The sequence below is a fragment of the Dermacentor andersoni genome, chromosome 11, assembly GCF_023375885.2.
Source record: "Dermacentor andersoni chromosome 11, qqDerAnde1_hic_scaffold, whole genome shotgun sequence".
Classification (NCBI taxonomy): Eukaryota; Metazoa; Arthropoda; class Arachnida; order Ixodida; family Ixodidae; genus Dermacentor; species Dermacentor andersoni.
In genome coordinates, this window is record NC_092824.1 from 90,703,947 (window position 1) to 90,717,239 (window position 13,293).

The following is a 13,293-nucleotide window of genomic DNA, read 5'->3' on the forward strand; positions in this document are numbered from 1 at the left end:
ACATTCGCTAGTTTTAGTACCGGTAGAGTAAGAGTAGAGGGGCGGGGGGTAGTTTTTAGTGTTGCCTAATGAACGGCATTTTGTAAAAGCAAGACAAGCCATCAAGGCAACTCGGCTATCAAGCCGCACATATATGTCTGCTTGTCTAAAGGGAAACATGAAGCGAAGAAGCTGTGCGCCAAGTGGAAAATAGGTGACCATAGCAAGCCACTCAATAAAAAGAAAAATAAAAAACCTGCAAATGCTTTTTACAGCAGATACCTGTAAATTGGACTGCCCACTACGGGCACTTGTCAATGCAAGCGACACTTGGCAGGTCCTGGTAGCCTTGTTCCTGCAGATCAGGTTAGGGTGCTGGAAGTTAACAACCCTTTCATTTAAAAAAAAAGAAAAAAAATCAGAGCAAGTAATTGCCTTCCTGCAAGGAAACACTAGCAAGGGGTATTTGACTTACTCTTTCGATGTTAAGGAATTGTATTATTCCGTTCCACATAAAGAGTTCGCGTGCTTTGCACTGAACGGTGCATTGACAAATACGGAAATGTTGCATTTTCAAAACGACTCGCAGACGTATGTCGAAGCCTTCTTGGAGTTGTATAAGTATCTGGAGGTCCACCTGCGTGTCGTTCTGGAATGGGGACGTCTTCATACAAAAGCAGGGCTTGTATGTCGCACCGGTTCCTAGTTATTAATTCCCGGCCAGTATTGACAAAACCATGCAGGCCCGCCTGAGGAATTCGCGGGTTGCTCGCATGTTCAAGTTTGTGGACGATTACCCCGTACTAGTTAAATGTGATCAAAATGGAACTCAGTCGCCTCAATCATACGCATGAGGAACATTCACCGAGTGTCAAAAGCCACTTGCTCATCTCATCACATCCGAAGAGCCACATGGGACGTGTGTAATATTGCTCGACTTAAATTATGCGTTTTATCCGAGCCACTTGTTTTAACAATATCATTTCGATGGAAGCGAAATACGAAAACACCCGTGTACTTAGATTTAGGCGCACGTTAAAGATCCCCAGGTGGTCGAAATTTCCGGAGTCCTCGACTACGGCGTGCCTCGTAATCAGAAAGTGGTTTTGGCACGTGAAATCCCATAAATTTTTTTAATAACAATATCAGTCGCGCGCGAGGAAGTATATTTTGTCGTTCGAATCTGCTCATTCGAATCTCGTGAAAAGAATAATAATTAGGCCGTGCCGAAAAAAAAAGAAAAGGAAGAAAAACGCATGCGTTACAAAAATTGTGCCATTGTAGCGTTGCTGACAGCTTCTGGGAACAAACACTTACGCTCATTGCAACAGGTTTTTCCCTTCCCATGGGTTATTTGTGGCACGATCGTTGCTAAAGGAAATAAGAACCAACCAGCCGTTATATGCAGCCAGAAACGCATCGACCCAAGCAGGCGTGACAAAATAGCGGTGGTACCTTATACGGTCATTCGATCGCGTGCATGTTAGAGAAAATGGGTAAACGTCGCAATGGTCGACTGGTTTCTTTCTACCCCTGAAAAAAAAAAAAGAAAAGCATGTGCGTGAAGGTTAATCGAGGTGCCACGACGGAAAAGAAAAGAACGGTTTGTGAAAAACAACGCCGCGAGAAGTTGGTCCAATTCATACCGAAGGATTTGTATATTGTATTCCACTATCGTGCGACCGAAAACATGTTGGACAAAACCGGGAGATGTCTGAATGATAGGTTGAGGGAACATGATGATCATGTTTCAAGTGCTGTCAGCGGACTTCTTGGAATTCACGACAGTGAAGCCCAAGAGGCATTGCCCCCTCCCCCGCCAGCGCCTGGGTCCCGTTCATCTAAAACTCTCTATATTAGCGTCGGCGGGGCGTAGTGCGTGCGGCCTATTCCGACGCGCCTTCGCGGAGGCGACTGCGCGCTCCGTCACCCCGCGCACCGCCCGACATTTCCATTGTTTACGAGTCGAATTGAGGACGTGTGCTCTCTGGAGCGTTACGGACGCGCGTGAAGAGCCCCCCTCCCCCCTTTTCTGGAGGCCGACGTCGTTTTTATTTGGATGCGAATCGTCGTCGCGTCGCGACGCGTATAGACGCCTGTTTTGGGCAACCGCGTAATTTTGAAGACACGAGAATCGCACTGTCCATAACTCGGGGTGGCGTTAGGCGCTTTATACAAATGGGTGTTAAACGCGACTTCGGCTTTGAAGAGGTCGTAACACAAGTCGAGTGCGAGTCGAGCCAAGAGTAAGAACGGGGCTTAGCTGTAGTAGTTGTAGTCGTAGTGGCACGCGGCGAGAGTGCTAGAACAGTGGGGCACGATGGCGGTTGGCGGTGTAAATTACTTTGAAACCGAGTCACGCATTTCCTTGTCCTCGTCGTGCGTTTTGTTTCTGCTTGTGAGCGTTTCAAAAGAAGACTGAAAAAAAACAAAACAACCAAGTGCTTCTCCACGCTGGTGGAGAAACACCGCTTTTTTTTTTTCCTTTTTCGCATACATGTGGCCCGTGATAGCTACTTGTTGCAGGGAAAAAAAAAAAAAACTGACGTAATAAACGAGCGGCGCAGACGTAACTACGACCAAAACACACCCGAATAATGTCTATCATATAGCGCTAAACTGTTTCTGCTGTGCCCGCACCACGTCCCTGCGCCTGGCCAAGCCTACCCCGTTTTTTTTCTTTTCTGTCTTTTTTGTTTTCTTTTTTGACACCTGTCATTTTCGTTTACTTTCTAACAAGGAAAGGCGCGCAAGAGAGAGAGAGAGAGGCGCTCCAGTCGACGACGTCATCACCTTCGCCACCCCTCCTGCGCTGTCGCGTATTGAATCGGGGACGCGCACACGTCATGAGTGCGCGCGTTTTTGCGACGGGCAACCGAGCGAGCTACAGGCGTAATGAGGTGACGCGGGCAGGGCCTCCCCCTTGTGTGTGTGGACGTGTTGTATGGACACCCGCGGTGGGGCCAAAGACAAAAGACAGGCCGGTAGGGGTGTGTGTGTGTGGGGGGGGGGGGGGGGGGGGGGGTAGTGTATAGGGGTAGCGGCAGTGCGGGGAAGCGGTAGTTGAGGAGAGGGGGGACGTGCTTGTGGCGTGTTGTGCGGCCTGCCGCGAAAGGCAGCATCGCGGGGTCCCGTGGAGCTGTGCGCAGCCGCGCGTATGTAGTCGGCACAAGGGACAAACAACAGAAGCTCAGCGATGAGTTCTCGGCGCGTGTTTCCGGACGCAGGGCGGCGTCCCGCGCGTACAACTCGCGCGGGAGTTCATTGTTGTGTGCGTACGCGCGGTGGTGTCGTGGCTTTGCTGCCGCCGCCGCCGCTGCTGCTGCTGCGCCCGTGCCGGTCTAAGCGCTGCCGCATCGGTGACTGTCGAAGCTTTGTTTCCCATTCGATTCGTCGAGGCCGTTTGCGCCGGTGAAAAGGAAAAGTTAGCACTGGTGCTCCAGCGCGGAGTGCGAATCGCGTTGTCCTTGGAGCAACTGTCGCAGTCGGTCTCTTCTTTTACACCGGGGTTCGACGCGCCTGCTGAGTGAGTGCTGTAGCGGGAAACAATGGTACGTCCCTTCGCGGCGGTGGCCTTACGCGGGAACGGTGCGTTTCCTCTGTGATCCTTGCGTTGCTTTGACGATAACGCGGTAATCAGTGGACGCGGCGTTCGGAACACTGCTCTTTACGAAAAGTTGTTTTCACTAGGTCCTGGACGTCTGTGTACAGACATTTATAGTTCGTAGAGAGTCCGCAAGCAATATACCGTTTATGGACAACCTTTATGAACTCGAGGCTGGGCACATTCAGTTAACGACTGAGTTATACTTACAACTTCTGTGGTGGGTCCGTGTAGGGGCAATGTAAATAGAACGTAGAATAATGCACTTCCGCCTCCTTCGTAAGTATAGCGTGTTTGTACTTACAGGCAGTTGTTTGTCGGTAGCCGCGAAGAAGAATCGCACCGTACACGCATCTGTATGGAGACGCAGCCTGTGCTTGGCGCTCGCCGTTCAGCGCCACCGAATCGCACGGCTCTGGCTACCGTGTCGTCCATGCGAAAGCATCGCCTGGATTGCAGTCGCGCTGTCTTAAGCCTCAGCCACGGCTTACGTAAGGCCTTGCGAAACCTGAGAAACGCACTGCCATGGGCAGGTTGGTAACTGTAATTCATATCGGCGTGTTCGTGGTCGAGTATCGAGGACGAAAACAGACTGAAGTGACACTTGCGTTTTTGTCTGCTTTGTCACGAGGTCTCGTCACGTGTTCGTGCGCAGATCGGCCAGGAGCCCCGCCAGGCACCGCTTTCCTCTTATACCCATATCTCTGCACTTCGCAGTTGAGTTCATAACTTTTCCAAGTCCTGCGCCGGCGCTCACACTTCCAGTTAAGAAACTCGGCTGCAAACCCGTTCTGTCAAGCGTCTGGGAGTTACCTAACGTGACTTCTCACGAAGTCATCAACAGTCGGCCGAAGCAGCGCTTATACTTCCTGCTCTCTGCAGTTCAGTGCATGCACACTTTTTCCGAGCGCCTGCCGTCTACTTCACGCTTCAGTAAAAAGAAAAATGAATGAAAGAAAGATAGGCGGCCTGCTCGTTTCTGAAAGCTCCAGCGTCTTCTTACGTGACTTCTTACGAATTCATATCGACAGTCGGCGTGCTCACCACTTTCTCCGTACACCTTCCTGCTTCGCCCTTGAGTGCACGGCCTCTTTCTTTTTTTTTCATTTCGTATGTTTCTTTTTCATTTTTTTTTTTTTTTTTCAGAACACTGCATCATCCTCGTCGCGCTTCAGTGACCGCGCGGGGCAAGATCGTACGACCGCCGCTCGGATCGCATGTACACGCTTTCACAGGCGCACCACCGACTTAATGAATTGCTCGGCAGGGCTTTTATGAAACGTCGCCTCTGCGCCTGCGTAATGTAATGTATACGAAAGTTCCTCCAGCGCTCTCTCTCTCTCTCGTGTCTCGGAGAAGCGACCTGTGTTAGGGAAGGGCGGATGCTGGTCGCATCCGCCGGCCGGACAGCATTCTTGGCTGCAGAGACTCGCCGACTCGCGTTCTGCATCACTTAGGGATCGTTCTGCTCTGGCGCTCGTCTGAGTTTCTTCTTCTTTCCTTTTCTTTTTCTTTACACACGGCTCAACCTTCGTAAATCTCTAGTCGCTGCACCAGGAGAACTCGGTCTTTTCTGTTTCTCAGTGCAAGCGTCGTCACTGCACTTCATGTTACTGCCAGTCTTTCTCGGATCCTTCGTATTTTTCTTCGCATCCAAGGTGTTTTTGACACGCATCGACGCATCAGAACGGTCGTAGGTAGAAAGCCTGTATTCGCGGACGCATTTTTCGCGAGCGTCTTGCGACTGCACGAGTTGTCCCGCGGTCGGCGTTGTGTGCTGCCGACGAATTGGACCAAGCTTACGTAATATTCATACTCGCGTGTATTGTCATGACTTCAGAGCCCAAATAAGTTGCAACTCGGGTGTGTGTCAGGCCTCTCAAGGAGCGGTGTTACGGGATCCCTACGTTGGTTTCGTTTTGATGGAAAGAATGATTCATTCGTTTCTCGTGCGCCTGGGGCCAGTGGGGAGGGGGGGGGGGGCGGGGGTCAAACGCACCCCTTCAGCGCAGATGCGGTGTAACGTGCCGGCTTGGTGGTGGTGGCGGTGAATTGTAGCAACAGGCGGGTTAAGCCTGGCGATCAAGGCCGGCAATTGCTCCGCCCGAGCGTCTCTTACAATACCGCTGAAGGGTTTCACCATATGTATACGGCCGGTATCGGAAGTTTACTGGCCGCATGGTGAGCGAAATATAGCCGAATAAGTTGCGCTCCCTGGTGTGCCAATTTCCTACTTGGACTATAGGATTTATATGTAATGTAATATGCGAACTACGTAGTGTTGTACGATTTTACTCTATACCTTCGCAAACTGCTCGGAAACTCGACGTTTTCGTGGAGCCCGCTCTCCGCAACCTTCTGGCGCCGACTGTCGATGTAAGCGCACCTTCTGGGTGTATTCTGTTCACCTGAAAACATGCTCAAGTCGGCGTTGTCACTTCGCAGTTAATTAACCGCGCAGAGCGTTAGTTGATGATCGTCTATATAGTCAGAGTATATGCCCGCATTCTTGGGTTTGGGGGCGCTTATCTAGCCGGGCCGCCTTGCTGTGGACATTCACGCGAGCAAAAAAAGAAAGCTTCTAGAGAACTGCGCCGTAAACGATGTCATTTTCCATGCGTCTTTGCACGTTGCCGTTACGCGGACACCCGTTTATAATTACACTCGAGACCGCGTATACGTACGCCGCTCATGAAAGTGTACGACCGTCGCGTCTCCCCTGCTCGAACGCTTCGCTTTATAGCTTGCGTATGCGAGCAATCTTTCCTTAAGGGCCTTCTTCTATACGTGCCGTGACGTGTAATTTTACGCCGTTAAAGAGCCGTCCGTACGCGTTATACTCTCCGCAATCTGTCCCTGGCGCTTGGCAGAAAACTAGCAGCTGTGCTTTGACTCTCTGATGACTAGTTCTCGTACAGAGCGCGTTTGCTCCTTCGCCTTTCTCTCTCTCTCTAATGACCTGCGCTATGTCATGAGCCGGCGTCCCAAGAGCGCAAGTGAGCACGTGAACTTGGCGTGAAAGCGCTCCGCGTGTTAGGGAGGACTTATTTTTAGTGGTGGTCTTGAAAGTTGGAACCTTCGAGTTTTCTTTTTTTTTTTTATAGTTAAGCGTCTCTAACAATGCGTGGTAGAGGTTGACGACAAAATGTCTGCCAACCTATTTCCAACCGCACTCACATTCACTCTCTCACACTCGCTTACTCGCCCGTTCATTCATTCATTCATTCATTCATTAATTCATTCATTCATTCATTGAAACAAAAAGCACCTTCCTCACCCGCGGACAAGGAGGAGGAGGAAAGACAGGGAGGTTAGCCAGTGTAAGTACCGGCTGGCTACCCTGTGCTGGGGAAAGGGGTAAAGGGAATAAAAGGACAAGATCACTCCTGTGCCCTGCGTAGAAAGTACAAAACAAAGCTCGCTTCAACTACGCTTGTAGTCTGTAGTAGGAGCGAAGGTCATAATGCCCGCACAGAATTTTAGTCCAAGACTGTCATCCCTCGAGTACCTGACCTGTGTGAATTGACACTGCCTGTGCGTCGCGCGCGATGAAAGATCTTCGCACCTGAATCCTCAGTGACACTGATCTCAACGAGATACTTTAGTTTATCGAGCGTTGTTGTGTGTTTTGCGTCTGTTGTGTATCTGTGACGTCAACCGCGCGCATCATATTATTTTTCGTCGGGACCATCTGCAGTTCCATGCCGTAAGCTCGCCCTCCGGCAGACTTCTCCAGGATCCGACGGAGAGCATGTTTCTCCTCTCGCGGCAGTCACTGTAAGAAAACAAAAGAATAAAGAAAAAAAAAGGCAGATACGCGTGCATTGTAAACCAGCCGAAAACTTTTTTAAAGATAGGTCGCATGCGCGAGACCGGAACAGCATGCGGAAATGTAATCTGCAGCGCTTGAGAGGCGGACTTCAAAATTTGACTTGCACATTTTTATTTCCCCTTTCGCGACGGGAAGAAAAAAACTGAAAATCGCTGCGGTCGTTTCAGCTGCAGCCTTTAGCAGTGCCGGCTATTCCCTCAGCCGACAAACGCGGCAAATGTGAAGCCGTAAGAAAGTTGGCAAAAGTTGTCCCGATATGCGCTTCAGGCCCTTTCGCTGCGGATTCGCCGGCGACCTTTCTCTTCGCGGAGCCGTTTGCGACGCGTACCAATGGACATCAAGCCAAGGAGTGCGAAAAATAGCTCTCAAGAACAGTTTTAACGTCGTCGAAGTGTCTTTTTTTTTTTTACCAAGAAATATTAACTGCAGGACTTTCAGACGTAGTTGCAAATCGCTAATTTTGTTTTAAGGTAACAGACGTGGTGTTGAAAATGGGTTTCTTAAACCTGCAGGGTTGTACAAAATGCCGCACCAGCTAGTACACGCGGAGCGCCGAACTTTTAACTCTGTTAACGTCGGTGCTTTTTCTGACGGCTCGATAATGCACGATGTCACATCTGAACAATACGTACATTTAAGTTGAAGTTAAATTCCGGGAGTCTTACGTGCCAAAACAACCATTAGATTTCGAGGTACGCCGTAGCGGGGGAAATTTCGACCACCTGAGGTTCCTTAACGTGAACGCAATGCGTGGTGCACGGACGTTCTTGCACTTCATCCCCATCGAAATGCGGCAGCCGCGGCCGGGATTCGATCCCGCGACCTCGGACTTAGCAGCGCCACGCCACGGCAACTACGTCACCTCGGTGGGTAACAATACGTATATTTATATCGGTTCGATGTTATTAATCTGGGCATTTTTTTAATTGCAAGAAGCGTTTTATTTTTTTCATATTTAGTTTTATCGGCAATAAATTGAATAACAGGAATGCATATCTATAGTTCCGAGCGTCATCGTCGCAGAGAGCCAAGGCTAGACTGGACGGAATATTTGCATACGTCTTCTTATAGGGCCATCATTTTGTCTGCAAACAGCCAGAGTACTTGTACGGCCTTCTCATTTTGTCGACCAATGTCTGTGTCGACTGCGGAAGCAAACCTGTTGACAAATTCGCAAAATATCCCAAAATTCTTCTCCACTCCATTTCCTTCCGGCCATTGGGTCGTAAAACACCACATGTCGCTACCATCGCCGGTGCTACCGTCCGCGCTCTGTTGTGTTCTAGTATTCCACAAACTGCATTACGTGTATGCGTACAGGCTAGAACATTATAATGCGTAATGGCCAAGTGAACGAAAGCTTAGCTAAATCATTACAGGTATACGGCGCCTGATCTCGACTATACACACATCCCAGAAAGCTCCAATTAACGTTCCTTTAGAAACGCGTACTACGGCGTTGGGACGTCTTGCTTGCCCGAACGGGTTGCAGATAGCGGTTATGGGCCTTCGTGAAAACTTTAGAAAAAAAAAAATACAAGAAGAAAGGACTTTGCGTAGCATGGAACTTAACTCATTAGAGGAAGGAATTGCTCCCCTTCCTCTGAGCCGGCATATATAGCGCATTATACCGGAGGATCACTTCTTGCGAGTCGCGTAGCGTGGGAAGCACAGAAAGAAAAAAAGAAAATGCTAATGCCTAGAATCCGAAAGTGGCGCGGCGCTACATCCACTTCGCGCTTTTAAGCACTGAGTGACCTTTGGCCACGAACGCGGCAGACGACGGGAAAGAAAAATAGAAGTAATAATCGCGTATGAGCAGTGAGGAAAAGAAAAACAGCAAGATAAGGTTCCATGTAGGAAGGGCTGCTGGGAGGAAATTATGAAAAGCAAGAAATAGAGAAATCCTGGGGGCCTCTTCCTTTTGCAGGAGCATGTATAGAGGCGACGCCGCGATAAGCGGCGTCCTGTACAGCGCGCATCTGGAGCGCGGTAACCAGTTTTTTTTTTCCCTTGCGTTTCTTGCCGGATGCACCGCGGCCAACTTGCGTCGCTTATGCATGTGTAACGTCGCACAACTCCGGAGCTTGCAGAAGCGTCGGCCGATATGTATCGGCAGCTATGGCAGCGGCGCCTGGACTACGCCGACCGGGCCTTGTGTCCCGTCCGGCCATCGAGGACCGCTTCGCTCGCTGCCTGCGCCGTGGAAAGAAGTGCGTGCCTTAGCTGTAGAAAGGCCCTGGCCTCGCATGCGTTGTGGCGGCCGGTATACGTGTGTGATCGCCTCTTCACCGGCTCCAAGGAGCGCGCGGGAAGAAGCTTAATCGCCTCTTCAGAAACCAGGTCAGCTGCAGCGCGATGATGCCGGCCCTCTCACTCTCGTCGTTCAATCAGGGGAAGACCTCGGTTTGTGCCTTTGAGTGTGTGTGAAAAGTCTCGGGGCGAAGGGTGCGTCGATTGCTCAGTTCGTGATCGTTTTCCATGGTATACAGCCTTCGCAGTTGGGGATCGATATTCTTCAGATTGCCGTTCTTAAAGAAACATTTTATTCGCTGCAAGCGCTTGGCGCGGTTGTGTACCGAGGTATAAAGCGGCTCGATCTCCGTGTGTCGGTTCGCTTTGCACATGGGAAGCTATTCTGGGCTCTCTCCCGGCTCGAAGTGATTGACGCTCGGCGCGGACAGTAACCGCTGTCATCCGAAGGATGAGGAATGAATGAGAGCCAATCGGTCCTGTGAATGATCCGCGCGTATAGTGTAGTGTAGTGTATAGTGTAGTGTAGTGTAGTGTCGTTGTTTGTTAGTTGGTCGCAAGTAAAATGGCACAGCGATGGCGTAGGATGCAGCGATGACGTAAAGGTAGAGCACCCGCCTCGCGTGCAATAGGACCGTGGTTCGAATCCCGGTGCCGCGCAATTTTCCACCGGATTAAAGAAAATCGGCGTGTTGATAAAATTGCATATACAGGCCTGGAGTGCGGCCTGATCCCGGTGACCAGAACCGGCAACGCACTCCCTCACCAGAGCAGGACTGGCCACCCTGGTGCAGTACTTGGCCACAACCACATATGAATACCACAATCAAACTCCGGCGCCAGCAGCTGCGAAACAACTGGCCACGGCGGCGGTCAGACTTGTGACGCAGCAGAGGGTGCTAAAAACAAAAAAAAAAGCATGACTGGGGTAGTTGGAGAAGTATAGGAGAGGCCTTTGCCCTGCAGTGGGTGTAGCCAGGCTGATGATGACGGATGATGAAAATGGCACAACCCACTTTGGGAGTCACGCCAAATATCGAGCGGTATAGTGTACGGGACAAAAATATAAATAATTTACGGGTGACTCCTAACGGCGTGAGTCGCGGAGTATCGTCGTCTTGGTTATTGTCGTCTTTCTGTGTGCGATTGTCACTGTCGTCATGCCTGCATGCTACTCCTGGTCTAAGTGGCACTTCAAGGTCTACTCATTCTTTGTTGGAATGGCAGACGAACACACGTGTTGCAGTTGCGAACAGACAATATAACCCGTGTCTTATTGTTATTTTTTGTTGCGCAAGTACGCTTGTGGGCATGCAACATAAATGAGAAAAATCCGAGGACACCGAAGCACTTCTTATGAGTTGTGACTGCAAAATCATTAATGCCTACTTGAACACCGCTGAATGGTCCTTCGAATTTGGCGCTGAGAGTAATGTACCGTACGGCCGCGCGCCAGCTTTCGAGAGTGAGAGCGAGGATGACGTGGCGTCGCGGCAGTGCCCTCTCCCCTCAGTCAACGTCTGGCCGCAGCCGGCTCTGCTCCGTCGAGGTGCGCTCTTGAAGTGGCGTCGGAGCCAGTGGGACTTTAGGTGACGCTTCGCTGCTACACACGCTGGCCTTTTCGCTCAATGGGCCATGTGACGCTTTCGCCTTGACATGTGTCGTCGTTTGGGGCGCTTAGTGCGACGTTGTTCGGACTGTGGTAAAAGAGCTATATCGTAGACCATTTTTCGAGACCTGAGATTTTCGGACTATTGCCCCCATGCGTCACAGGCTTGGAAAACAACTCGGGCGCTGCTCTTGCTTATGAAATCGACTGGCCTCAACGACCGACTGCTGGGGTTATTGGCAGCCGATCGTTTTCGCACTACTAATGCTTCCCTCCCTCTCCTGTCTTTCTTTCAATCCCTTAATCGTTTTCCCCTTGCTTAGGGTAACAATAAACCGTCGCCCGTCTCGTTGACCTTCTCCTCCTCCTCCTTCCCCCAATGCCCCCGTCGCGAGTTTGTTTCTACGGCTAGCCACTTTCCTTGACACGAAATAATGTACTGTATACTTCGGGCTTTTGCGATCGATGTACACGTTCACCTACAGGGCATGCAGGCACATCGGCTTCTTGCAACGTCGCGCTCGAGGGTTCCGCGGTAAACCGCATATTGTAGGAGGCCCGGAGAGAAACGCGTGTCCGTTCGGTTCCGGCTGTGCGGGTTTCGATTTTAATCGATCGCCTATGCGATCGCTCGGATTCTCCTTGAGAAACCCTGTGCGGATTTATAACAGAGTGAGGGTCCGTATTCGATCCCACTGTGCGCCCATATACCGTTATCGGTTTCCTTTAAGAGAAACCTGCTTGGCCTCCAGCTTGGCGCTGTGACTGATGGAGTATGAGTTTCGAACCTGTTCGGCAGGTATGGAGGAAAAGATGTCCGACACCACGTCGGCTATGTTGGCAGAAAATTGTTGGAGTTTAGCACGACGCAGAGTTGAGCAAGTTTGTTGGGTATCGTGTTATGAAAGGCGGGCGTACGAACGCGGACACGAGAAGGAACGTATACGGGCGTGGGCTCCGAGATATCGCACGCAGCTCCTATCTTGGAGGTCATGCCCGTGTTCGTGTTTACTTGTGTTCGTGTTTGCGCGCTCAACGTTTCAGTAACATGTCGCCGGAGCGTCGTACAACTGTGCGCTGGGCATGTTGGTAAGCGTACTTGGCAAGTATTTTAGCGTTAGCGGTCATGGACAGGAGGAATGTGTACGGATGCCAAGGTGTTTACGTCTTGTACTTGTGTGCCTGCGCTGAAATGCAATTGCGTAATGGGGAATATCCACTACTAACTGCTAGCTTGACTTAGTTTGATTATCCACACTGTCTTCTCTCTACTGCTCTCTGCTTCTGGAACGAAGCTCTTTGAAAGAAAGGAAGTTCACTTTCGCACGAAGAACGCAACACTAACAATAATAACTGGTGGGTTATTACGTGCGGTAATACTTAGTTTCGTGCATTATCCATACTGCAGGGAGAATTGGCAATTGCGCGCGAGTAATCTGCTTTAACCCACCGTGGTCACTCGGTAGACAGTGGTTTACGGAGACAGTGGTTTACGGAGACAGTGGTTTACGGAGACAGTGGTTTACGGAGACAGTGGTTTACGGAGACAGTGGTTTACGGAGACAGTGGTTTACGGAGACAGTCGTTTACGAAGACAGCGGTTTACGGAGACAGCGGTTTACGGAGACGGCGGTTTACGGAGACGGTGGATTGAGGAGAACATCATAGGCGTGATTCCGATCGCCTTTTTTGCCTCATTTAGAAAAGAGTGCAAACACTTTCATGCACTATCAGTACAGAGGACATATTTCCATTGCACGTCGCCCTGGTAACATTATACTGAGTAATCTTCACGTAATTTCCATAATTTTTCGCAGAAAGCCAAATATTGATTTCTTATTTCGAGACACCTGTTTTCTGTGCCGAAAGTTATTCTTGAAAAGCAGTAGCAAGAATTCAACCGAGCAGAAATTTCATATTTGATGCATATCATGTGCAGTGCGGACAGCTTGCCGGCCCCGCCACTCACCCCATAGATGGCCGAAATAAGAACGCCCGAAACTTAGCGCACCTTGC

General features: G+C 50.3%; 1 protein-coding gene across 5 annotated transcripts in view; it reads left to right on the forward strand.

The window, feature by feature from the left end:
* The window catches only part of LOC126539023 (uncharacterized), a 240,793-nt gene that overhangs the window by 85,012 nt on the left and 142,488 nt on the right, over positions 1 to 13,293 (forward strand). The window lies entirely within an intron of this gene.